Source organism: Ptychodera flava, unplaced genomic scaffold (assembly GCF_041260155.1).
Source record: "Ptychodera flava strain L36383 unplaced genomic scaffold, AS_Pfla_20210202 Scaffold_50__1_contigs__length_938362_pilon, whole genome shotgun sequence".
NCBI lineage: Eukaryota > Metazoa > Hemichordata > Enteropneusta > Ptychoderidae > Ptychodera > Ptychodera flava.
Genome location: NW_027248372.1, coordinates 797995 through 825635, shown reverse-complemented (window position 1 = coordinate 825635; position 27641 = coordinate 797995). Strand labels below are relative to the sequence as shown.

Genomic DNA, 27641 nt, shown 5'->3' with positions numbered 1-27641 from the left:
TAAGGGATTAAGCAGCACCTGTGTTGGCAAAAGAAATATATCGATTTTTGTTCACGACAAACTTGACGGAAATTTACAAAGTGGACATGTGTATGATAAGACTATATCAGTTGCTTTACCTTTACCTCGAAAAGTGTGTAATTGCTCGCACCCAAAACATCGGCTTTTAATTCAATTTACTCTTAAATTTGTAAAATAATGATTTGGAAGCACACTCGAACGAGCTTTAAGCAAAACAATTCTGAATTGTCTTTCCAGAGAACTGAGGAGTAAATGGAATGTGAAAAAATGTAGGCAGCTGGCCAACAAAATTCCTTTCTGAAGCCGTGTCATAAATTTATAAAGCATTTATCCAACATACCTAGAGGTTAAAAGAGCTTGAAGCTGTGTCAGGGGTCATGCATTAATAAAGTCCCAACGGAGAAACTTTTCTAAAAAATCTTGAAAGTCTAGAAGAGTCAGATTATAATTTTACTTTTGACGTAAGATGCTTAAACTTGCTTGTAGACATTGAGCATTAGCAAAGTCGACCAAAAGTCAACAACTTTCAGCATCTCTTCAACAAACTTCCAGCATCTCTAACTTTACAGAAGACATGCTAACGTAATAACGTTCTGGAAGGGTAAAAGGCAATGATAGAGAAGTACACTTAGAAATTTAATTGAAATTTTACAGATGAAGTTATCGAATACGTCACAAATTTTCAACAGTCGAATGTTTGTTTCCATGATGTTTGAATAGAAATGTTGTCAAGTTAAAACAAGGCATTCACTTTTGCCTCTGACTTCTCAAGGATTTATATGCTCTCACTACTGATAGATTTATTATTAGTTTTGAGCCGGGTGACTGCAAATGTTTTTCACATGTGCGTTTGTGCTCACCTCTCCCCTCCCAATAACAGCTGTTGCCATGACTAATAATATTGAATATTTCAAAGCGGATATTTCGACCATGTTAAATTATTGACAGCAGGTATTTACAATAAAGTCTGTTTCAGTTGACAGGAAATTTCTTTTGTGTTGAATAGTTTTAATACCCTATCATATATCCTCATTCTTTGCAAAATGGCAATTTGAATACGTACGTATGATATATTTGTTTGGGCCATAGGGAAGTGAATTGCTTTGACATGTAAAGGCTAGCCTTGGAATGATTAAAAAAAGTCTATATATATTCAATAAAGGCGTGCTATACATGTATTTCTTTTTCTCTCGAATCATATTCTTATGCCAATAACGAAATAACCATGAATTCGCATGGATTTCTTAAGTGTGGCTTTGTGCCGCCAAAGCGCAGCCTCGGCAGACTTCCTCCAGCAGTCGTCAAAGAATATGTGCTTCAGAATACACACCGTGTTTATGTCGATGTAAACTTTCGCATATTGCTATGGCGACCAGGTGTCACCCCATGAAAGGGGAGGTTATAAGAGATTTGCAGAATTTCTCCTTGTTTACGTTTTACAGAAAGTTTTGCGGAGTACTACGCTTCATTTAAAAGAAGTTGCCTTTGGTATTTGAGTATATACTGTGATATTTCGAATGATGACTATAATAACTTATTATACCACACCAGGTAGTAGCTGTGGTGCGTTGACGTGAGAAAATCAGTTATTTATTAGATCAATGTTTAACCACGTATGTTAAGGCATGCGTCTGAGACTTTAATATTTTAGAGTATAAAGTGAGGATCAAAGTTTTACAAATTTCTCATTTATCCCATATCAGATTTTTGGGGGAAAATATAGGCTGTTAGTCACGGTGACTTGGTGAAAATCTAAAGATTTGAAACAATTTTGTTTCTCGAGGTCTATTATACACAGAGTAATATATTGATGCCAACTTTAAAGTCATATCGATGAAAAATTTCAACTTCAAGACAAAATTTTATTCAAACGAAATCGTAGTAAATATAAGTAGCATAGAAGCTCATGAAATAACCACTGACCAATTTAAAATTATCAACGTTTCACAACTTTTTACACCAAAACCTAAAAATAAAATCCAGCAATATTTTACATTTCGTAGCCATTCAGGTTACGGTGTCTGATATGTTGAATGATAATTGCTCTTTCAGAGATAATTGCTCTTTCAGAATATGCAGGAAAACAGACAAAATTTTGAGCTAAAAAGTTAAAATTTTACTTTTTTTTATGTTTTAATGAAAATGTCAATTTTCAGTCACGTGACCATCTCTGTCAGCTGTTTTTGTATTCTACAAAGTATAGTAGTTTACCAAATTTCAGTAAATTCTGACACTATCTATTGGAATAATTGAGTCCGGCATGTTTTCTACAGTGACCCCAACCTTAACTTACTATCATAAAAAGATTAATTACGACTGTGTCGTGCATCCACTACAAATATGAAGTATCGTATAAGCTGGCGTTCATTTTTTACAGTCATTTTGATCGAGCGTTTATTTCTTTTTAATAGCCTAGTTAACGGTCCGGAATTCTTTGACTCATATTGTCATTTCATTAGAAATTCTAAGGCCAATTGTTCCCAGTGTTTATTATTTATAGTCACCGTTCCTAGGTAACAAATGGGTTACCGAATTTGTTAATGTTTTGCTATAATTGATTAGACCATTTTTTCTTTCGTATTCGTAATTATGCTATCGTGACTAATGGTTACATTGTGAGAACTGCTGGAGGCCCGTATGTTCTCTTGTTTCTATTTCAAAGCAATACGTCAATGATGTATAGCTATTGAGAAGTTTAGAATGCCTCGTTAGGTTTACTCACTTATTTTCGACACATAGATTCCATTTGCATTATTGACTGTATTGGCCCTTTGAAAACATGCTTTCATAGATTGACAAAGTACTCTGAATCATTTCTTTCAGTTTTAAAATGACTGTGTAGTTGTTCGAAACAGTGAAAACCGTAATTCAAGTCACCATGCATACTGTAATTAAGGTAATTTTTGCGAGTTTCGATGGCTGCGACCCAGCAAATCGTAGCTGTGCAGCAATACCACTGTATGACAAAATTGACTTTGCCTTTTATAAAGAGATAAATGAAAACTGCCAACATTTTCTTTACAATTTGACTTGACATATATATGGTTGTATGCGATATTGAGTTTAACGTTATAACTTTTGATAATAATTATTTTTAGGTCTTCTTGTAACAAATATTTTCTATATTATCTCCCTATAAAATCATTAGCGTAAATGATGTACATGACGATAGATTTAAAACAAGATCGAAATATAGGTGACACGTGAATGAATAATGTACAAAGACGTTCGCTAAACACTGAAAAGAGAAACAATCGCCGTTGACACCACAGGGTATCGCGAGCAATATTGTCTAGAAGTTATGAATATGATCAACAAATGTCATGCATTCGAGTAAGCCTTTCCCTTGTATACTAAGAATGATTGAAATATTAAAAGTTACACCAGCTGAATATCATAGACATTGTTGCAAAATGCATTTAAAGTCAAACTTTTACTTCGCGACCACGGCAGCTAAACTTCCTGAAAAGCATATTTGAGCGATCACACAATGCCCTTCTTTTGTCTACATATCATCATGGTCTCTTAGGTCATACGTTAAAACATGACTCAAACAAGTAATTTGTTCACGAACTGTATTGTGTGACCATCAAGCACGACTGAAGGAAATTCATAGAGTTTGTCACAAGATGTAGATAACTTACATTTTGTCTTCTTCACATTGTAAAACCTATTATGGTCTATGACATGCTGCTCACAAATTCACAAGTTTCCTCAAACCTTTTGACTGATGGTGCAAGCAAACATGTCATCTGCATATGACAAATGATTCACAACAACACCTCCCACTTCACAGCCAATACCATACCACAGCTAGACAAAGTCCTATATTCAGATCATTTATATAAATATTAAAAAGCAAAGGTGACATCATTCCTCCTTGCCGAACCCCGTTTGTTATATCATAAAAGGAAGATTCTGAAACGGATTTTCACAGCGAATACTTTTTGGACGGATACCAGAAGCAGAGCAGACTGGCTGTATAAAATGTAACGTATTTATCAGTAGGTTATTTCTCTTGAGAATCATGCGATTTACTCTGTCACATTTCTTCCTTGCATCGATTAAGCACACAAAATGATTGTTGGGTATTGTTGGGTATATGAAATCTGCACATAGACGATTATAAATTGTTTTATTGTTATAGGTACGTCATCTCACGCACATCCGGTCTGTAATGATTGTATACATAGATACCAACAAATGGTTTATACTTAGATTTTTCCCTGAATGATAAAGTCGAGTCTGGGATCTGTCATTGAAAACGAGTCAGCCCTTTTTCGCCGCTCCGTCATCTGGTCTTTTGCAAACAAACCTAGGGTTTTACGCGCGACGTTTCCAGTAGGCGTATTGTACATTTTATAATCGTTTATATGCGGATTGTATACATACCTAATAATTGAGTCATACAGTTTGAAGGCATCCGGGAGATTAAATTGAAAAGTACGTCCCACATGACTCTGCTGTCCAAATCAGAATTTCCTGGTCATTGACCAACTATCAATTGACTGGCGTTACCGTTTCATCCACCTTGTTTGCTCATCAGTTTTTGTATAGCTCATTGGTACCCTGTAGTTCTATTTTAAGATCTTCACAGGAAAGTTCGTCATACTTCCAACATTTTTTAATCTTACAAACATATATATATAAAGTCAAATACTACAATAGTATATGTTTGATTTGCAAGGTAGAAGTTTAACAGATGAAGTTTGTTGTCACGACGAAATTTTGAGACTTAATGCTATGACCATATCTTTTACAAGCTTTCGGAAACAGAACTTAATTTCTAAGCACGGAATTATCAGAATACGTTATCGATCTTACTTCTAAAAGCACGCTGTTCACCATTAAATGGTCGATCCTATCGAGGGCGAGCTACTATTCGAATTCAAATAAATGATATAATATTTTTTAACAGAAAAACTACGCAAAATAAATGCTAATCAATCATCACTGTTAAGGAAGCGTTCTTAGTTTGTCTAGAAATGTCGCCATGAAAACATATTTGACCTATCCTCTGTTGAAGGTCATCTTCGATCATTTGTCTTACTTTCATTGTTATGCATTTCATATATCACAGGCGATATTTTAAAAGGAGTTCGATCGATAAAACATCAATGAAACTGAAACATGTAAAACCTTATACTTTATTATCGATAGATTCAAATTGATTACGAATTTAATTGTGTCATTCAAGCCAGAAAGAAATAAACAACTCCTTCCAACAAATAGTTTTCAAAACCTTTCAGTTCCGATAACATGTACATGAATACAATACCGTGTTTTGAATAGGGTTTGGACTCACAACGTACGGCATCCAGTCACCTAGCGGAGAAGCAACAGACAGAACCGTTCGGCAAAATCTCCACTCACAAAACAAGTGGTCCAATAACCGGGCTACGCTGTTTCAATTTTTCTGACTGCGACCCCTCGACACGCTGTAGAGTTCATGAAGCACTCACAATCGTACACTCACTATCACACATCGCACACAAACATTATCGAAGCAATGAATAAGCTGTCACGAAATTTTTAAAGAAAGTGCTTACCTTTTATATCCATAGGCCTAATTGACACATATTCATTACCCAACAATATATGTGCGCTTCGAAAACATTGTTTGATAAAAAACTACTGTCGGTTATATCGCCGTTTTCTGTCCCAGTGCCTATTTTGTAGGGGTTCCTAATGATTGGTTGGTTACATTGAAACTTGCTGTATTAATGTTGCTCGATACAGTTACCAAAAAGGCCTGAACATCCTTGGAATGTTGATCTGCAGGTTTGCTCCAAAATGTAGCTGCAGCAATATCAAATTGTGCGGTACTCCCTCCGACTGTCACTGAAACTTTGAATCCGTGCAAAACCATAGGAGATCGAATAGTTTATAGAAGCATAGACCCTCTAGGGGGTCTATGAAAAAACGATGAATACCGAGAACAGTGATTGGATGAAAAAACGCTTCAATAAGATTATCCACTTCTGTAATTATTCAACAAGTGGGATTGTGTGATTACTGAGACACACAAAAGCACACAAGGTATGCCTCGTCTGGTCCCCTGCCCTATTTTCATGAGCAGCGCAGCCAGCGGTAGAAATGGGGCAGATGATTAGACTAAAGGTATACCACAATAAATTTCTTTGGCGTAAGCCTGTGCAGTAAGTGAATTGCTTGGTCTAGATTTCAAATTTTTACAGCATCGTTTCGATGACTGTTTCCTTCTTATTCCCCACTTTGAATGTCTGGCAGGTGTGAGATCATCTCAGTTGCTGATAATTCACCTTGAAAAGTGTATAATTTTTATCAACTACAAACATTCTCATTCAATTTAGTCTTGAAGTTTTTTACAAGATTAATAAATTCTAAGTTTCAAATTGTTCGGAAATTAATAAGATTGAAGAAGCCTATAGCTGACAATGTCAGTGTGCACAAATCAAAGAGAATAGCGCCCTCTGGCTGCACACTCGTCGTTGCGCATAACGTTACCTGGTGATTGGTTGACCTCCATCATGCATATAATATTGGAATTCCATGCACAATTAAGTATGCCCAGCGGTTGTAAGCCGGTAAAATAAGACTTCATACATTTTTCAGGAAACACAATGACGGCTAAACGAGCCTCTTCGGTTAAACGCCGAGGCTGCTTGTATTCAAGAACTTACAGAGACGGTGAAAACGGTATATCTAAACACGTGCTGAAGAGAACTTTGGAGGATAAATTTCAGCAGTAGATAGGTGCATCAGGCCTGATTATTTATTTTATGAACACCTTTACTAAGTTGTTGCATATTAGAATTCACCCATGTAACACAAAATGAAGAATACGTATTTGCATTTCATTTACAGGCGTATTCCGTAAATTTCTCTTATCATAGCTCGACTCAAACTGTACTGTACAAGATAGCTTATTTTTGGCCAGTGATTTGGTCTCATTGAAAAGGACACGATACCGTCAGAAAGTCTCTCTAGTCCTATCTGCAGTGTGGTTGTATCAATATGAAACGGAATTGTGTAGTCCGTTTCCGTAGTCCCTAATCGTCTCACTCAAACTAACTCAGTCAAGATCAAGTCAATCAATCGGCCGAAACAACAATCTCGGTCCACATGGCGGTTTTATACAAAGACTTTACAACATCGAACACTATATCTGTTTTTTTGCCTGGGAGAAAATTGGACTAAATTGTTTTGTTTTCTTGTGTTTTCTTTGAAAGAGCTTGTTTGGACAGAATTCGATTTAGCCACTGAGTACCGCGTCTCCAATACTTCGATGACTTCCTTATTATGATCCCAGGTAAGATTAATTGGCCTTGCTTTTTCCCCCAAGATACATTTACATAGCAAGGACTGTGTTTAAAACGCCCGCGCCTAAATGTTAATTCTTCATATCGTGGGCATTCAAAGTGGGTACGTTTTCTTGTGAGCTGATGTTGTCGTCAGATGCGTTGATAATTCATTCTTGAAGTAAAGAATTGTTACAACAACATAGTTCACTTTGTATCACCATTTTTCTTGTTTAATATCTTCATTGAGTTTTAAGGTCAAAACGGTTTGCAGAATATGAAATAATGCATAATGTTCCCCATGAATGACAAATTAATCCTTCGCGCTCGAAAATAATACAAAGTTTGATGTCATGGACAAAGTCGTTCTCTTTATTTGGAAATTTGGTTGTACAATAAGGTTTCATACTGAAAGGATGGTCAAATAAAGCTTACTAGCAACCCTGCTTACAGGAATAAGAAAAATCAACAACAACAAAAGATCAGCCGGCATGTTTCGTCTTAAAGTAATTATCTAGTAAAGTTAAATTTCATTAAACGTGATAACGATTTGTTTTGAAATATGAATAACGTCAATGAAACTATCTTTGCAGATCAAACGGACCATGCATGTTTTTAGTACCACAAGTTTCAAAAGCATGAGTCCCGTGCCGGTCGCAACCTTTGTTTTACGTCGACGTCATAGCTACTTAAGCCCTACGGCGTCTGCGCTCTTGGCTTGTCAGCTTTATGGGAGTCAAGTCGAACTTTGAATCGCAAGAAGGAAGGAAGGATAGCTCATGTGAAAACAAATCATTGATTGTTTTATCCATGTAAGGCAATTTAGTTTTCATCCAGAATTTTCAGTCCATTAACTCATAAAAATAGAATTCGAATGCCTTGTTAAAATCTTAATGAAGCATTTTTTCGGCTTAGAATACGTGTAATCATCAATTTCTTTCACGTCGATTATTTCATTTAAAATGTGTAAATGTATATATATCTATCTATCTATCTATCTATCTATATATGTATAATGTCGATTATAATATATATATATATATATTATATATATATGATATATATATATATATATTATATATATATATATATATATATATATATATATATATATATATATCCCCATCCCCGTTTGTACAATGAACTCTTACTCTCAATGAGTCTTTGATTGGATCAGGAATAGTTGCATATATTCTGCCCTAATTTAATTTGTAAGAGTCTGTTAGTACCTCAAGCAAAGTTTAAGAAGTTCCGTATTTTTTTTTATTCTCGTCCGTATGAATTTTTATTCTTTTTATCGCCTTTAATAGTTTTTCTATTTCTGTAGTATATCATACGTTTATGATACCATAGCACTTGCAGTTAATGAAGATACATAATGCTCAATTAAGGTCAATGAATATTCTCTGTAAATAATGGATTCATTATATACTGAATTGCATAATCAAACAATGCTTATTTACATAAAGTAATACTAATACTCAGGATTGAAGAAGATCATGGCTTCATTTGTAATGCACTGCGAATCTGGTCCTGGCAGACGCCCTCACCAGTTTTTTCTCTTGTTTTTACTCTCTCTCTCTCTCTCTCTCTCTCTCTCTCTCTCTCTCTCTCTCTCTCTCTCTCTCTCTCTCTCTCTCTCTCTCTCTCTCACACACACACACACACACACACACACACACACACATCCTCTCTCTCAATCGTAAACGATAACATTGTGAGGTGACTGTTTTGTTTGATTTATATTAAAATGATGTCATATAAAAACTGAGTTGGTGGCAAAATACAACGAAACCGGCGTGTTTGACAAAAGACAGTACGGGGAGGAAAATAACTGTCTATGGTTTGACCTGTCAATACTTACACGCTGAGAACGCTTTCATTGGTTGAACTCTACACTCCTCATTTTGTACCGAATGACCAACGTGTTGAGGGAGGATTGCATTTTATGTGGTCTATCTCCAGTATTATTGTAACATTTGTCAGAAGTCAAATATAACTTATACTTAGAACGATATGATTTTCTCCCATAAATATCCACCTCATTCAAAGGAGTTTTCGATATTTCACAACACACTTTTCAATGTTTTCATTTTCAACCGTGAGTTTCCGAATCGTTTATCTTTTTTGATTAAGATATAGGGCGGTTCATTGCTGTTTGCACTTGTTATTATCATTTACTAAATTGCTTGTATGTTGTCAACCCCACCATATACTTTGCCTAAAATGGAATCCCCACATCAATTTTACGACCGACGTTCATAAAATTATCACAAACCCCGGAATAAGTTTATGACAAGTTACATGCTTCAAGACATAAATTGTGTACACATATGTAGAGCGCAAAAGATCTTTGACCTTTAGTCCAGGTGGCATTCTGTTGAGGAATGAATTAGTTCATTCGCAAACAATCAAAGTACACACAGATTTGCTCCAGGTATGGAGGTTCAGTCGCCGGCAGATCGTCCATGTAGCCGACACGAACACGAAGTGTGTGTTACCGGCTATCAAAAACTATGAAAAATAGTAAAGAATGAGCTACAAAATCACTATCAGTTTTAAGTTGCAGGTAGAATAAGTCTGTGCCTTTGTAAAAATACTAAAAAAATAGTAGAAAGTGAAGAACCAGCTGAAAGTTAGTTGAGGAGACCTTGACCGCATATCATTTGCATCTCATTGTCGGCTACATGGACTGTGTGCCCAGTCGCCTGTGCACCCATGCTGTAAGTCACTATATTGTAAGAGTATGTGACGCACGTTGAGCGAAATAGTGTGTCCAGTTCTCATTTGAAATTTGCGATGCGGAAATGAGTGAGGCAGTGAACGTCTCTGTGATTGGATGTCACTGCAATGCTCGAGGTTTTGCCAAGGTATATGGGTCGGACGGCAAAACCAGGTCTGGCTTTGCCGGCCGAGCCACATACTGGGCAAAATGTCGAACTACAGCACTGCAACGAGGTCGGATCTATTTTCCTGCAATTCTGTACATACAGGATACTGTTGCTAGAGGTTTTGCAAAACCAGATCACTGTGTGTCACTAACCCCAGGGTAACGATCACACTCGTAGCTATGCGTGCATGCAGGCATGCATGTATAAGTCATGCAGGCCTGTGCATGTGTGTATTGCGTTGTCACGCGATGGCTACGCCTACGACCAACCACATTTTACGTGATGCTGCAGATCATCCTTGGGAAATTAAGCGTACTTTCTTTTTGTTAGTGTTGCATTTACTTCAGTGCGTGTCACCGGCTTAAAAATTTCTTCGCTGTTCTTTACTGCAGATGTGTAAAGATGCTTCGACACTGTTGAAGTTGTACCATCATTATTCACATGGATGTAGCCAAGTAGCAAAAAAATACCAGCATGCAGAGCTTGAATATAGTCTTTTCTAAGTACTATGGCGAGTAGGTATATATATATATGAACTTAACGCCTATTGAGAAATTATTGAATACACAGACTATTTGCAGAATTGTATCTCAAGAGATTTGCCAAGAGCAAAATTGGCCTTACGGACTAACCAAAACATCCCCTGGATAAACCTCAAGCTAAATGTACTAAAGTGAATCAAAGTTGCTTGTAGGATAGCTAGCTTTAAGGCGGACAGTCTCTTTATCAGAGGGTCCGTCTGCCGTGCATCAAACCAAAAGTGACTACAGTTCTGCAGTTACTGGAAGTAGCCGGTAGTGTGACTTGCAAAAACCTGCATTTACATCAAACTCTTGGCCAACTAGTATAGGTTTTTCACTGCTTGGTTCGTTGAAATTTATTCATTATTGGCAATCATTTTGATTGACAGAAAACACATCTGAGTATTTTCAGAATGTACATGACAGAGGTAATCACAGTGACCATTGTTACAGACGGCAGAAGGCTACACTTCACTACTGATACATGCAGGCTTACAGTGCAAGCATTTGGTAGCTCTCACGGAAGCTCGATCCAGTTACACCTTTGAAGACATTCGAAATCATCTCCTACCAGCATAACATAAGTCACTCAAGTGTTTTCAGACCAAAAGCCACTGATTCATAACGGATATTAGTTAGTCAGATATCCAGTGTCATACCCATACCCAATCGCTGTTTTACATTCTAAGTTCTCAACTGTTTCAGCTTTGTGCCTTCATTTCAGTATTTTTCTAGCTAGTTGAAGCTCTTAACCTATGGTTCCATCTCAGAACACCACTGGTACGTAGAAGAAGGGTATGGGTTCAATGTCACTGCAATGACTTTGAAGTTTTCTGTTTGTATTACACAGCATCTTGAGCCCTTGGTGCATGTTCCAACATATGTTGTCAGTTTTGGTTTGAAAGGACGCCCTCATCGACAAACTTTTGCATTATCAGACAAGTGATTAATAATTTATTTCATTGGAGAAGGACACCTGGTCCATGACAGTTCATCCAACGACTAGGATCGATGATGATTAACTTCAGTAACAGTGTTTGTCTTTGTACACGATTTTACAAAAATGCCATATCCGAGTGTTAATCACTGGATTAGATGTGTTTGTACAGAACTATAAGCTGACACCAAAATAAGAGCCAGAGACAAAGGTTATTATGCATCCTTGCATTTCTTGGCTGTAGCGACACTTTCGGTAATATGAAAGATAGAATCATTATAGAATCTTTCTCACAATAACACATCTACATCTTCTACTACTTGGTATTTAAGCACTTTCTTGTTGCATTAATAGTGTCTTTATATTATGATAATAATCAGTCACAGGGATGACCCCATGCAGAATGTATATAAATTTTCGATTTTAAAGTTTGACGTCTTTAATTGTAAATCCGACCAACAAAGAAATGCAATACATATGACAAAATGTACGTTTAATGGGGATACTTGTGTTTCTTACTGAATCTGATATGTTTGCATTTTTACAGAGGCCTTTCCTTGTTTATTTGACTCGAATGATTGCTTGTTCGATTGATTTACATTGCTTCAGCGAATTGAGTTAATGCCTTGATGAGGCTGGACCATTCGGGAGAGTTGAAATAACACTGGATATCCCTGCATCTGTGGACGAAAGACAAGATTATACATACTGAGGCATGAATAATGTCAAAATTACGATACATGGCAAACAGCGCTTGTCATGATTAAACTATGAGGTATTGAAATGCAGAGCATATCGCAGATTCAAAATAAAATACATACTTATGCTTAACTATCATATGTCAGTCACAAAATATCATCATTACATGTTGATATGGTAAGACACTGTAATTTGATTTTACTATTTCGCAGTTTGATTATGAAATAATGTCCCACTATTAGCATTTTGATTTTAAACTTTGACATGATGTGCCATCTTGATGAAAACCATGTGAGAGAACTTTTTATGATGATTTGAATTTTACATGGTTATATGATAACATGTGGTAATGCAGACTTGCAGTGATAAGATAATGATAAAGTGACGAGATAATGACTTGCAAATATTTATGGGACTTAAGATATAAAACCACTGGAAAGTACATGCGTCTGTAAACAGCCAAATTATCGAACATGCCAATAGTTTGAAAGACCCTAAGAGGGCCACAGGATACTCAGCAAAGTAAAAGGACATTTGGCAAGAAGCACATACTTGGTAAACATTCTTACATGAAGTAATGTAGTCCTGATGGTAGCTCCAGCGAACCAGCGGCAGTTGCATCACCGTGACAGTATCTGTACTTGTTATGACTATGATGAGTGTGCAACCACAGGTGCTTGTGCTGTTACCTGTGGATGAAAGCGGATAAATTGCATGTATGAATCAGTGCAATCATATATAGAGAAAATTTCTCCTTTCATGCTATAAGTTTATGGCTACAATGCAACTACTGAATTCTAGGGGTATTACAGGTGTTGGAAAATCTTCTTTTGTACGTCACCATGTCACTGTTGGCTGGTGTTTAACATGTAAAACGTGCACGTGTTGCTTAACGCAGCTGAGCCTTATAGATAATGGCAAAGTTTGTGCAGGCATGTTGAAAAGGTATAGAAACTAAACAAATTATTATACCTGTACAGCGATTGTAGGACAGCTGTATGTTTTACCCCTATACTGATGACCTGACAGAAATGGCGTATGTTTCAGATATAATTGCCATGCAGGGCAAATACTGGTGCTACATATGCAGCCCAATGCAAGTATAGAAGATGATATCCACAATAATATTCCGTATTGCTTCTTTGCAGACAACAGACTAGTATCCTTGCAGGAGGGCGTATTTGTGAGATTTTCTGCTGTTCAGAGTGTTTGCAATGAAAGAACAAGTTAAACAGAAGCAAATAAAACATAATAATATATGCTATGTACATGCATTTGGCTGTCCCCATGAAAAGACTGCTGTTGAATACACAACTGCAATCTGCAAAAACTGCTGGTCAGGTTCATTTGCTCTGAATCACTTACATTCTTAATTCTATCATAGTACATACATTTGGAAGGAGAAAAACTTACAAGCTGTTTTTGTATCTACTGATTAAACTACTGTGAACTAATGTGCCTAATGTAGTACTGCTGTACTGTTAACACTTCCTGGTGAGAACATATAGGTAGACAAAGGTAAAGTTTGCCCAGGCAGTGTTTTTGAGTATGCTAATTTTGATAGGGTGACATACAAAAATACCAGTACATCCAGCACAAAATGTACGCACCGTGATACTTGTACTGGTACAGGAATGTGTTTTTGCGGTATTTAAGACAAGGGGATATCAAACAATCAACTCAGACCTCGCTGTTACTGATTTAAAATTATCATATTGTAGTGAGCTCATTGTCTGAGCACAAAACACAGAAAGAGGTCATTGTATACTTTACATGAGAGACCGAGCCATAAATTTCTTACAGGCTGTCCCTTCCACAAGTGATTCTGTTACAACAGCAATTTCATAGACATCATTTTGTAGTCAAATATTTACAGGAATTCAACAATAAAGTCCGTGGCCATGGCGCCAGAATACATGTATTCATGTGCTCATCAGTTTGTATAAGAGCTTGCGTGTGGTACACGCAATACAGTATTCAGTCTTACTGTCAGTAGAGGAAACACTTTACAGGTCATATGACATTAGCATATAACTGGTGATCAACGTCAGAGTCATCGACTATTTCGGCCTAAAAAGAAGCTATGTTGTGATTAAATTTCATAGGACCAAACTTAAAAACTGAACAACCGTCCATAAATTATGGTTGGACATACAAGCTGTTCAATAGAAGAGGACAGATTGACTCATTTGAATTTTATTTGTCTTTATTTAGGTAATTACACATTGTACTTGACAAGTGGAAAAAAGGTGTACTTTGAAAACCCCAACGCGAAGTTGACCGTGACACTTTATAGAAAAATGTATTTTAAGCACTGCATCTGATTCTAATAGCAAAGTAAACATCGTGCATATTGTGCATGTCCGTACATGTTTGTGCATAAGGAGGGATATGAATTGCATTGTAATTACAGATATTGGATCAGCCATTCAGACCACCATGACCCTCTACTGCCTTCCTTGAATGAGAAAGAAACTTTACCTGCTGGCCTAGTAGGAGCATTAAATACCTATAATAATGAAAAGCTTCAAATAAAGATCATGAAAGCTAAACCATAGTATAGAGTCCTGTGAGTATGTAAATGTAAACATGCATAAAGATTATAATGGACACAGCATATAGTTTTAGACATTTGACAAAGCCACATTCCTTTGCTCACCACATGAATGGATACCAGATGTTCAGTATGCTGTAGCATCCGTGTATACACACCGTACACTAATCAGTATCCATGGTACAGTGAAAGTCCACTACAGTCAAGAGCATGGATGTCGCTGTAAATCTGTTTCAGGACATGGTCAGTTGAATAAAACATACAGCTGTTCACCTGCACCATGTTGTCGTCTGCATCTATGTTGAAATTCTACTAATGCATGCTTTCAATGACTGACCTGAATTTACACATTTTGTCACGAGGGTAAAGGTTGTTTTTTACCACACACAGACAAGGGCATTGATCACATAGAGTTACATACCTTTAAACGTTTTATCATTAGTACTTGTTGATTACATAAATGTACACATACATGCAATATATACAAGTATAAGAACAACAACCGATCAATATTAATAATGTTTTTGCTTTCAAAAGGCAAAGTAAAGAAAGGCAAGAATAAGGGACCTATCACTACTCTCCTGTCACAACTTCTCCCACTGTTATCACTTTATCCCTGCATCATGCATGATTTCAGACCTGGCAATATAACAACCTTTTTAACTCTTTCAGGTGGGCATCTATGTAATAGTGTACTACTTGACAACAAAATGTTGTTCACAATGTGTTATGAGATACCATTTCCAGAATACAATGTAGGATCAAATTTATTCCAAACTTAGATGATGTAGGAGTGCAGCGAATGCTTTTAGGTATCTTTCATCAGCTTCCTTTGCAAATTGTGACATTCTTATTCGAAGCTCCTTGTTTGATCAGCATCACATTAGTTTTGTTAACTTTTGAATTAATCAATCAGTTTTACCTTGCCACTTTTAGTGATTACTAAATAGCAGAGTGGGATATTTGCATGTCATTGCAGAGTTTTAGCTGTGTGACTTGATGACACTCTTTCAGTCACAAATATTATTTATGTACAGATTCTAAATCGTGAATAATACACTAATAGAGATTACTGTTATGCTCCTCAGAGCTCAAAGTCCACGATTCACTAACTGAAGTGAACTTTATAGATCGATCCCACAACATACTACTTATTAGTCACAGAGATACCATTACAATGATCTTTGGCCATTGAAAACTTTTTCCTGTTATCCATATCATGATATTAAATCATCAAATATGATGTAATTTATCCCTCACTTCACATTACACGTTATACCATAAAAGCAAGAAAAACTGTTCACATTACACTATAAGCTACATCGGTATTGAGTCTTCACCATGTCATATCAGAATAGTTCAAATTTTAACTAATTTTGAAAGTAATATTTAAGTGGGAACATCACAATTTTCTACTGTCACTAACCTCCTTTTAAGCACATATCTTATTGTAGAGCTAGCTAAACAATACAGAAGTGTCAGTTTAAAACTCTGTTTGCACAACAGTGTCCAATTTATTGTGAAGATGTGAATGAATATTACTAGTACTAAGTAATTTGCAGGAGTAATCAACCAAAAGGTTACATGTACTTCGACATGCAATTTTATACCATCATTTTGTACTTGAGCAATAACTAGAAAATACAAATTTTTAGTGAGTATGGTATAATAACGATAAGTTGATTTGACATTAAATCATTCAACTTCTGCTTGACTGTGTGGAATTATTTTTTTTTATGTGTGACCTCTGGCCTCTGGTTTCTAATGCAATATGGTGTTGCCAGAAAGTACCTTTTCAAAGCAACAATGAAGCTCACTTCTCCAATTTTTTGTACATCCATTTAATATGGAGTACAGAAAGTGATGATTGTTTATACAGCCTCAAACCCATAATACGAAATAGAACAGCAAGACTTTGCTAATTATCTAACGTGGTTAAATCGTCAGCCATATTGACAAATGTTCTTGACAAGAAAAGATATGTTTGGAAGGTGGAAAATTGACACAACTTTTTAAGGAAATACTGTGAATGTATACAACAACAAGAAAGCTTGTTCCCCATTTCCACGCCTGCAAATAGTTCCAGTACATGTAAACTAGTTTCAAAGGTCAACTACAGTATAAACAAAGATTTCTTTAGAAGACGATTCCTGCATTAATCCCTTCTCACCTGTCATTCATAAATACCAAGATCATGATTAAAATCAAATCAGTGTGTTTTATTTTCATTTTCACGTATATACATGTACTTCATGTGCAGTCACGGCAGTGCAGGTAACAAAACTCTACCTCTATTTACAAATGTTCAGTATTACCCGATCATGTGTGATGATAAAAGTGGAGATTCATCAGTTTGAATGAGTAACTTTATCTTCAGCACATTTGAAAATATGTCACGCTATTCCAGTTTGTACGTGAATCTTTCCAATAAAGTCAAGTTGTAAGCAACATGAAGTATATGAGTATTTTCCATGTATCTTAAGTAAACATGTTGCGTTTTACAAAGATGCTGTTATTACAGTAATTTTGTTGAGGCAAGCACTATGTCTTGTAAAATAAAAGAATGAATCAAGTTTTTGTTCTTGTCCAATCAATAATTAAACAAAAACTTACCTACTGTTTGACGTAACTATACCTTTTACCATGTATTGCCCTCACATGCATCATAATAAGTTGCAAACAACACAAGAAAATATGTTCACTGTCAACCCTTAATCAAGCCTGCAGATCGCCAGATAGCTTTCACAGATTGGTTTCAGAGCTGTGGTAGTTCACAAATGCAGATATGTGCACATAATATTTTAGGGCTATAACATATCTGCTGGCTGCAGATTCATTTGTCTCTGACAGACGAATTTCAGCTTTTTTGCAACGCTTGGCAGATCGAAATAGCCAAACACTATGATCTCAAATAAATGACATTTGTGTCGAGTCATTAAAAGCCGAAAAATCCAATCCGATGAAAAACCAAGATGCAAGAACAGTGTGAAAGATATCCTTTTTTAGTGTATTCAGTTTCTGTTGGAGTCGCGTCAATATTACACAGGGTAACATAAAATGTGTAGCGTTCCGCACCTGCAAAGCACTGTTACCATCAAATGTTACTGTGGAAAATATGTTTGTCGGTGTTGAAATGCTACTAAAGAAAATCAGATAGCTCAGTAAAATCAACTGGGGTGTTGCAGTGTTTCATCTAGAGAGGGGATAGGGGATTCTCTCCTTTGACATGTTGGTACCCCGTAGTATTTTTCAAGGGGACCAGGCCCCATGAAATGGTGCCAGTCACACCTTAGAGATACAAGTAGAACCCATATCTACATGAACTTGTGAAATCACTCCTAATTTTCTTGTAAAGAGGGAAATCCCCCCCAACCGTTGATGCCATCCTTGATGAAACAATGGTTGGTTTGGACTTCATATTGCAATGGTATTGTTAGATTAAAACAAATGGCACTGCCACATGTATGTCAATAACATTTTGTGATCCCTTTTTCCATGAAGACATCTACTATTATCGTAAGATTTCAGTCACTTGCAGTCTCCATTGAGGAGAATCATTTTGTCTTATTTACATTAATGGCAAGTTCTATGTGTGAGATCATTCTGGCAGTAAATTATTTTCATTTGTTACAGTGTCAATCAAAAAAAAATGTCTCACAAACAAGGAAATAGGCGTAAGGGCATCTTTACTCTCCTTTATATGATAATTGTTTGACCTCCATGAAAGAGTTGGATGCATTGTTCACATAGGCCTAATAGTTCACGCTGAAGCATTACCAATTCTTGCGTCATTTTAGCATTCAATAAACAACCATGAAATGCCAAGGATTTCTAAAATATGGTTTTCATTATTTTACTTCAGCTTGATAGATGAATGTGGAAAGAAGAATAATTTGTGTCTTAAAAGTAACAGAACTTGCACAAATATCACAAAAAAAACTTTAAGAAAATGTGCATCATTTTAGGCTTGGTCTACAGTACAATATAAGTATACTAAAAACTTAAATATGTCTGAAAATACACATAACTAAGAGAAAATAACATACATACACAAAATATTACTTATTGATATTTTATCCTATGCTGAATTGGTGGTCAAAGTAGAGATTGGTGAACAGTTGTTTTCAAGGTAATTACTTGTAACCTAGACTCGTTAACTACAAAATTTGGAAAAGGGTTTCTTAGCTGGAGCCCCCAAGAAAAATATCTTTTAAGTTCATATGTTGCTGATCAACCATTTTGTAGCGTGAAAAATCGATCAAGAAACGTTTTTATGAATGAATGTGAAATGTTCTTTTAACCTTTTTAGATGATTCCGATATAAACTCACTTGCAGGAAGCCGGCTGACTACAACGTTTATCATGTCAGATAAACAAAAGTGTTGGGACAAATACTGCACAATAAACGTTATATTTAAAGATCCAAGTTACCCTGACATTTATTGTTCTTCAATTCAATAATCACCTTCAAATAAATTGAAATAAAGCTCATTTACAATGAGAGAGACAAGCATACCCAGCCATGTTTATGTGACAACGTTTTAGTATACTGAAACATGCCTCTCTTTATAATAACACTTCTCGTAGATACTCAAAAATTCTTCTATGACTTTTTGCATTTATCCAGTATTCAAAGACACCGACTTTGGTATTTGGTGGTATTTGATATCATTGTTATAACTTTTGTCATAACTTCTTCAAGCAGGTTTTACATCGTCTTAAAATTTGTCAAGTGGGTTTCTTGAAAAAGATTTTCGTGACGTTTTTAGCAAAGTTGTAATTTTATGTATTCTGAATAACAAGTTCGGTGACATTCATAGATATCAGGTTTCCTTCGACATACATTGAGTGAAAATTGCTAATAATCACACGGCTAAGAAATATCAGGGACAGGACCAAATCAATGAGTTACAATGGATAACAAAAAATCGATGACAGGTTTTTGTTGAACTTTTTCAAGTTTTGAAAGTGTCTGTGCTCTGCATGTGCACATTTTAATTATTTTATTGCAGTTTGATATGTACCAGGCATGCACAGTGACCAACATTTTATCAGAAGTCTTGTTTCTTATTATACAAGCTGAGCTGATGGAATAAGTTAGTCAAAAACACAATGTAATGCTATTGACCGATGGTTGAATATTAAGGAGTCAATTGCTACTGTTTTAAAAGATCTTCGAAAAATATCCACATTCATTGCAGTCCCGTGGCTGGTTCCCGAATTTATTAAAAGGCAGGACTGGAAACGTCTTCTGTTCTTGCACTTAACTGGTCTCTCAAGAACAAATCCATACTTCTTGGCGAAGATAAACTCTCCTGAGGCAGACAAAATATAAAGGCAAAGATATAAAACCAGTTCTATAAATCTACGTTATTTTTTAGCCTTTCCATGGGAAGAAGAACCATTAACATGCACATAAAATCTATAGTGTGGAATAAAAGGTATAAAAACATTTGTCTATAAATTGATTTATCTTAAGTTAAAACCAAGAGTACGCTTTCTCTTATAACACTAATTAAACGATAGTTCACATTAATCGTGTTTTGCCACATGTATCCAAAATTGGATGTACCTGTTCTGAAAAATTAATAACAACTCTGTTTTCTTTACACGTTAATTGCATTTTCCGCGGTCTCAACCATCAACGTGTTTGTTTCTGTTTTTTTACTATAACTTAAGTGCTCAAAAAACTCAACCACAGCTCCGACACATTACATTCAAACCTAGTTTTTGGTAACTACTGATTCTCGGAACCACGGCCAGGGATAGATTATTTGTCTACGAGTTGTGTTCCTGCTTAGATCGTTGGATTCTTATACAGTTTCTCTGCCCATACGTTCGTGCCCTACAAATGTATGGGAGTATAATTCACAGTGAGTTGATTTTCCACCTGGGTGAATGTTCACTGTGATCTAAATAGGGTTATAGAAGACGATAAAATGCATCTTACCTGGCCGTATAAGAAGAAAATTGTTTCATTAGGTTGCGGGTATTCTAAAGGTGAATACCCAACATGAACCTGTAAGAAAAATAACGCGTTGATTACGACAAGTATGTTACGAAAAGGGAATGTGAGTGTAGAACGTCAAGATCAAACATGAAAATGAAAACCAAGAAAGTCTCAAAACAGAATCATATACCTATCATGATTGATGTACATATAGATGAAGGATAATTGGCCATATATGTCGATATCTATTCCATGCACGTCTATGAATATTGGCCAAAAAGTAAAAGGTAGAGAGAAAATGAGAAAATTCACGCTGCATACAGACACACAACCACAAAACAACACACACACACACACACACACACACACACACACACACACACACACACACATACATACATACATACATACATACATACATACATACATACATACATACATACATACATACATACATACATACATACATACATACATACATACATACATACATACATACATACATACATACATACATACATACATACATACATACATGCATGCATACATGCATGCATACATACTCAGACTGTAAATCAAGCAAGTACAGGTACGTTAGCTGTATCACATCAAAATGAAAGTTCCACGATGAAATAAAACTAACCTTTATTAATATTTGCTCGGTTTGTTGTAAGACGAAGTGGCCACATCTTCCGCTATTATATGTTCTAAGATTGTAATTTTCATCATTTGACATTATTTCATAGGGGGGACGATGGTACGACAGACAGCACCCCATAATAGCACCAGCTGCACGAGTGAAAGACATTTAGTTATTAATGTGTAATTCAAAAGTGGAAGTTCAAAGGTTTCTTCAAAATAAAGTAGTGCCGTCTAGCATGAACGACATCATACGTTTAGACATAGACCCTAAAAACGGTTTTAGGGTCTATGGTTTAGAATATGATATGATATGATAGTTTGTGGACTTCAAACCAGTTTTTAAAATATACCTCTTAGATCAGAATGGTAACATGCAAATGAAATAGCAGATATTTCACAGATAATTTTGAGGACAAATATAAGAAGTATTTGCCCGAAATTTTATTGATTTCTCTGTCCCTGACGCCTTTTATTTGACCTCCCGTTGTTCCGTTATATATCTTTGAATTTTCTTGAAAAAGAATGATTCAGATATCGATAAAAGTATACATGTATGTGTAAAAATTTAATGTGTTCATTGTTTACTGAGATTACATTTATTGACAGTTGAGTCTATCACCCTTCGTGTGCTATCACAGTAGAACCTTACCTGGTTAGACTACGAATCGAAGCGATTGCTAATTCCAATATGAAGTGATTATGTAGACTGCGCAGACGTCTATGCCTTGTTGAGCTCTCTTTCCTCAAAAAAATCGGTGTTTGTGACTGAATGTGTATTATCAGACTGTAAAGAACAGTATTTTACATCGCTGAGTTGATAAGTCGTTGAATCGTCGCGTCCCCCTTTGGCGCATTGAAAAAATAGAAGAAAAACAATATGGCCGCGGTCGCTCCCAGTTCAGGGGTCAACCAAAATTTCACCTGTGATTTATCCTGGATAGGTTATAGCGCCACCAAGCTACATTGACTGTTGTTAAATCTAAGCCATAATACCATGGAAACCTATCAACGCAAACCGCAACGGAATTGCTGAAATAGGTAATTAGTAGCCATTAATTTTTTATACCACTAAAATTGCATATATAATTTTGTACAAAATCTAAGGCGGATATTTTTCCAGTTTCATAAGAACGAGTTGAAACATTTATATGAATTAATTTCTATCAAATTATATTCTGCGTACAACATATGCCGAAATTTGTGTGTTCTAGCAGTGGAATTTGTCTACAGCGGATGCTTTCGTCAGACAATTCGCTACATTTCTGCTAAGTGTCCACCAATTCATCAAAATATCGAATGCAATTTTTAATATTTCTCAGTGTTATCGCTCGCAATGTTAAACTATTTTGCCGGAAATAACGTCGTTTCCGCTATCCGCTAAGAAGGTTTATCGCAAAGTGTTAAAATTCAATAACGCCGAAATTAAGTGCACATTCGATCGTGAATAGTCAATTCTGCTAGAGTCGTGAGATCTTGTACAAGTTGAATGGTCGTTGGTCATGAAAAAATTCAGATTGGATGTGTTCTTGATTCAGGATGACATAACATCATTATAGCAGCAGAAACTAAAAAGATATAGTGACTTGAATTACGCACACATAGACAAAAGATGCATGTTTTACCTTTTCGAGCGACATTTTGGATATAAAGTTGTTACAACCCTGAAGAATTTGCAGACCACTGGAAAGTTCTGCATTTTCATCTCTCTCTGGCGACATTTCTGTCCTGATATGGTCTGGTCTATTGTCCGTCATCTGGAATAACAACACATAGAGATTATTCACCGAAACACAACATTGGTTACAATTTTAATTAGCGTTTGAAGTGATACTTTCTTGACGGAAAATCACATAATTAGTGTTTGACTGATTCGCGCTTCACTTACTAATAACAAGTAAACTTGTTACTTAGAATGTCGCCCGCAACGACATAATATTCAACTGTACATGTGCGCCAGAACATCAACGACAGAGTGGCACTTTAAGATAAATTTTCACCTGGCCCCGATTGCTTCAAGGCTTGTTAGGAAAAGTTTTTACTGTAATGTAAGTATTGTCAATCACAATATTAGTACATATAACCGGCAGATGGTGAGCATTGTGCTCGACTTATCAGTCAGCCCTAGTCTTTTGACACCGTGATATGAACAGGCGCATGCGCGCAATTACGCTCATGGAATATGGACGGTATTCAGCGCAACGCCAAACTACTTCCAATTGAGTTGCTTCACTAAGGTTGAAGGCAAGTACTGTGCCTTAGCACAGTGACTGTCGAGTATCTGTATAAAGATGAATAATTACTGAGTGCAAATAGCAACGGTGCCATTATTTACCCTGGATTACCTCAGCTTGACGTTCGAAAATAAAAGGTTATCAGGCAGTCAGAATATATCACTTATTAGTAGCCTGGCAAGTGTTGAAAGATTTGGATTAACAGAGAGAGAGAGAGAGAGAGAGAGAGAGAGAGAGAGAGAGAGAGAGAGAGAAATCGATGGTTTAAGTAAATTACTCTATTGCTATTTTGAAAAGGGTGAGCAGGACGCTCGCCAAGTCACGATGCAAGTAGAGGTCAAAATAAATCAGCTGTGCACTCGGCAGCGTTATCGACGAGAGTATGTGTTACGATTGCCAAATGTTTGCCTTTTGTTCAGATTGTGTTCATGCGTTGCAGATCCATTTGTAAAATGCGTTTTACGAGAACTCAATTTCTCGGCTTTGGAATTGCTTTGCAGTTTGCTAGTGGCGCAATTTTTGAAAAACAGAAGAAGGAAAGAAAGTAAACTTTTTTGCGAGGAGGGATATCTTCACTACCAGTAGACTTGTACATGAACTGAAAGTAGTCCATGTGTAATTGAAAGGGTGGAAGTCACTTGGAGTAATCATTCACAGTTTTTATCAATAACACGATTGGAACTAAATTGGGATATTTGGATGGTGAAGTAATGTCGATTTAATCTACAAATGTTATCTCATCTGCTGTTCTTTTTATATTGCACACTTGTTTTATGAGTAATTTGCGATATTGTAACATTCAGCTATATGGCTCCTAACACGTTTGAGAAATTTGAAAAAAATATGAAAATCCAATCATCCCAAACTAGTTCAAATCGTGTTGAATTATTCCATCGATTGTGTACTGGTGGTACTCATCAAATAAAAATATCCTTGACATTTCCATATTCTACTGCAATACAGAGCAAAACGTTTACAAGCGGTCATAGAGTAAATCTCTAGTTTGTAAATCAGCTTGTCCTAGGCTAGCTGGGAAGTCAGCCAAATATCCATCAAAATAATAGTTGCGTGCCAAGGTATCATATATCAGAACGCTTGTGGCATGTGAATTAAATATTATTTTGGATTTTTTTGCAACATAAATCACTTTTTCGACAATCATGTTGGTTACTTTTAGCACTTTACAACAATCATAAATATTACAAGAAACAGAAGTGAACTGGTCGATATTTGATGGATATCTAAGTGTTGTAGTTTGCCATACGTTATCATATTTACACCCATGGTCACTTTAGTGTCGACCAAGACTACTTGATACAGACAGAAATTCTATTTGTATAAAGACAAAACAGACCCTACCAAGGATTGTAAATGAGAGCTAACGATTGGCACTATGTGTTAAAAATTGAGACACAAGATACCACTTCCATTCATTAAAGCGTATACGCATTAAGGCAACACACTTTTATGTGATTACTGCTATAGCATCAAGTAAAATTGTAGGTCCCATGACTGGGTAAATTGAAATAAACAAGATTTGTACATGGACCAGTACATGGTAATGTTACATTGTATCTCAATCTTGAACACAGGGTGCCAATCGTAAACTCTCATTTACAATACCAGACAGAGCTAGTTTTGTCTTTTTTCAAGCAGAATTTCTGTCTGTATCAAGTAGCCTTGATAAACCCTAAAGTGACCACTTTAGATGCGTCGGAACAGAATTTTTTTCGCACAAGGGAACTAATCACGACTAAAACTCACAGGTCACCGTGCAGCATTTGTGATAAGAGAAATTAATAAAACGTATGTAAAATTTACCGAAAGTCGAAAATTCAAAAGCCGCCATGCTCTTCTTAAATCGGGGTAGAATATTTTCGATTTTGACAAGACTACGACCGAGAACGCTTCATTCAGTCGACAAACTTCAAAATTAATTCGCATAAGTTGCCGACCGGACAAGTCACGAATATATTCGTAAAAAATTGAGTGTCGTTAAACATTTTTACCCTCCCAGGGTGCTTCTTTCTAAGTATGGCCACCCATAAATGGCACGTTCTCAGGAAATACAAATCAGCCAAAGAACACTAGAAGCTCTAGCTACTTATTTATCAAATTTTGCAACTTGTTTTTATTTTCGCTACGACTTTATTTCTCACCTTTCGACGACGAGGACGTGAAATCATCTTGCCTCGTTCATTAAGGTGATAATCATTGATATATCAACATGACTAATTTTAACACAACATAGTCCAGTGTTTGGGGCAAAAAGAGCTGACGCTCCATATCATCGTTATCTTGAAAAATGTGAAATCAATTGTTATGCTTTGGTAGAGGATATTGCTAATTTAAAACTCTTGCTTAAAATGCAAATCAGTCTAATATTATTACGGCCACACCCCTATAATCTAACACAACTGGAACATAATCGAATGGCATTGATCGGTACATGTACAGCCTCCGCAACTTCTATTTGCAGTGGTAGATCGAGTTAGGTCAACTATTTGTATTGCCCAATCAAAACAAGTGCCCCTGAGTAACTGGTTCTCTGACGTAGTCGCGTCATCACCGCCCTCTTCAGTCAAAGGTCCAGCAGTGGCAGTAAAGTTTGATCAGTAAAAGATTCGCACACAGAAGCTTTTAAAACATCACAGTATCAGTGTTGAATACATAGCCGTCAGTACAAAATAATTATGTAACACTTATATTCAATTTTACTGTAAAAAAAATACAGTACCTACTGTTAGCTTTGCTTATAAACTTCCACGTAAAAACTTCACTTGTACTCTCTTGATGAATGAGTTTATGTTAGCTTTGCTTATAAACTTCCACGTAAAAACTTCACTTGTACTCTCTTGATGAATCAGTTTATCAGTGAAATTACTCTAGTTAATGTCTGTATAGTTTTCCATGTGTTGCCTACGTTAAGATATTAACTTCTGACAAGTTTCATTAATTTCTTCATGTATTTTCTTTTTAATGACATATTCAGTTTTTTCCTAACCATATTGCTTCTATCTGAAAAAGTGAACGTACAATTTTACGTAACACCGGCATTAAAGCAATGCTGCAGAAAAATGTCTGAAGCTGAAAGAAAGTAGCTAAATAACTCAATCATGTTAAAATAAATGTAAGTACATTGATGAAAATGACGATTTGTCAGTCATATGTAAAGTAATTATGTCCTATTGCAACTGTTTAGTAACCAACACCGACAATAAGCTATGTTCTTTGCACCGTTAGGAGAGCGTACCTCTGTCATGGAGGTTTCTTCACCAATTTCTATGAGAAAACATTTTGAAGATTATAAAAACTCACCATAATCGTGAATTTAAGTTTCAATAGATAGGTCCGAGAATTTTTCTTCGGCTTTTTGAATATTCCGTTCTTAACTGTCCACGATGGAGGGAACATAATCCAGATTGCGCTTGGATTCTGTTGAATAGAACGCAAATATATACTTCCGCCTGTACTAGCAAGATGTTCAATGTGACTCTAGTCTATATCGCCACAACAGCGGTATTGCGAAATTAAAACGTGTATACTTACAGTAAACTGTGCGCAACCGTGACACTTGGTGATTGGCGAGTATTGTTACCTGTCACTCATTGTTACCCGAGCGTAATCTGTTTCAGTACGCAGATCACGTGAGCACTTGAAAGCCAACAAAACCAAAAATAGAGATATCATATCTCTCTCCAGGGGACTTGTTTTAAAACAATTTAAACCATGCTCGGGGCTAATCGTCACCTTCAATTCGATTTTGTATATACCCTATATTCAACGGTATTTGACCGAGACCGAAGATCTCCACTGTCTGGTCTTAATGTTACTACTTACACCATACCCTATCTTCAGTTCGTGCACATGTACAAATATAAAAAAAAATGTCCCGTGAGTTTATGCATTAGCGAA

General features: G+C 36.1%; 2 long non-coding RNA genes across 2 annotated transcripts; both read right to left on the bottom strand.

The window, feature by feature from the left end:
- Positions 1-12108: 12108 nt before the first annotated feature.
- LOC139128344 (uncharacterized) lies at positions 12109-27227 on the bottom strand. The gene is made up of 4 exons (XR_011551262.1): positions 27045-27227; positions 23118-23249; positions 12919-13038; positions 12109-12330 (listed from the first exon to the last, which is right to left on the bottom strand). It is a non-coding gene; the product is annotated as an uncharacterized lncRNA (long non-coding RNA).
- On the bottom strand, positions 19932-21759 carry LOC139128345 (uncharacterized). Its single transcript, XR_011551263.1, has 3 exons — positions 21497-21759; positions 20854-20922; positions 19932-20218 (listed from the first exon to the last, which is right to left on the bottom strand). It is a non-coding gene; the product is annotated as an uncharacterized lncRNA (long non-coding RNA).
- Positions 27228-27641: the final 414 nt, after the last annotated feature.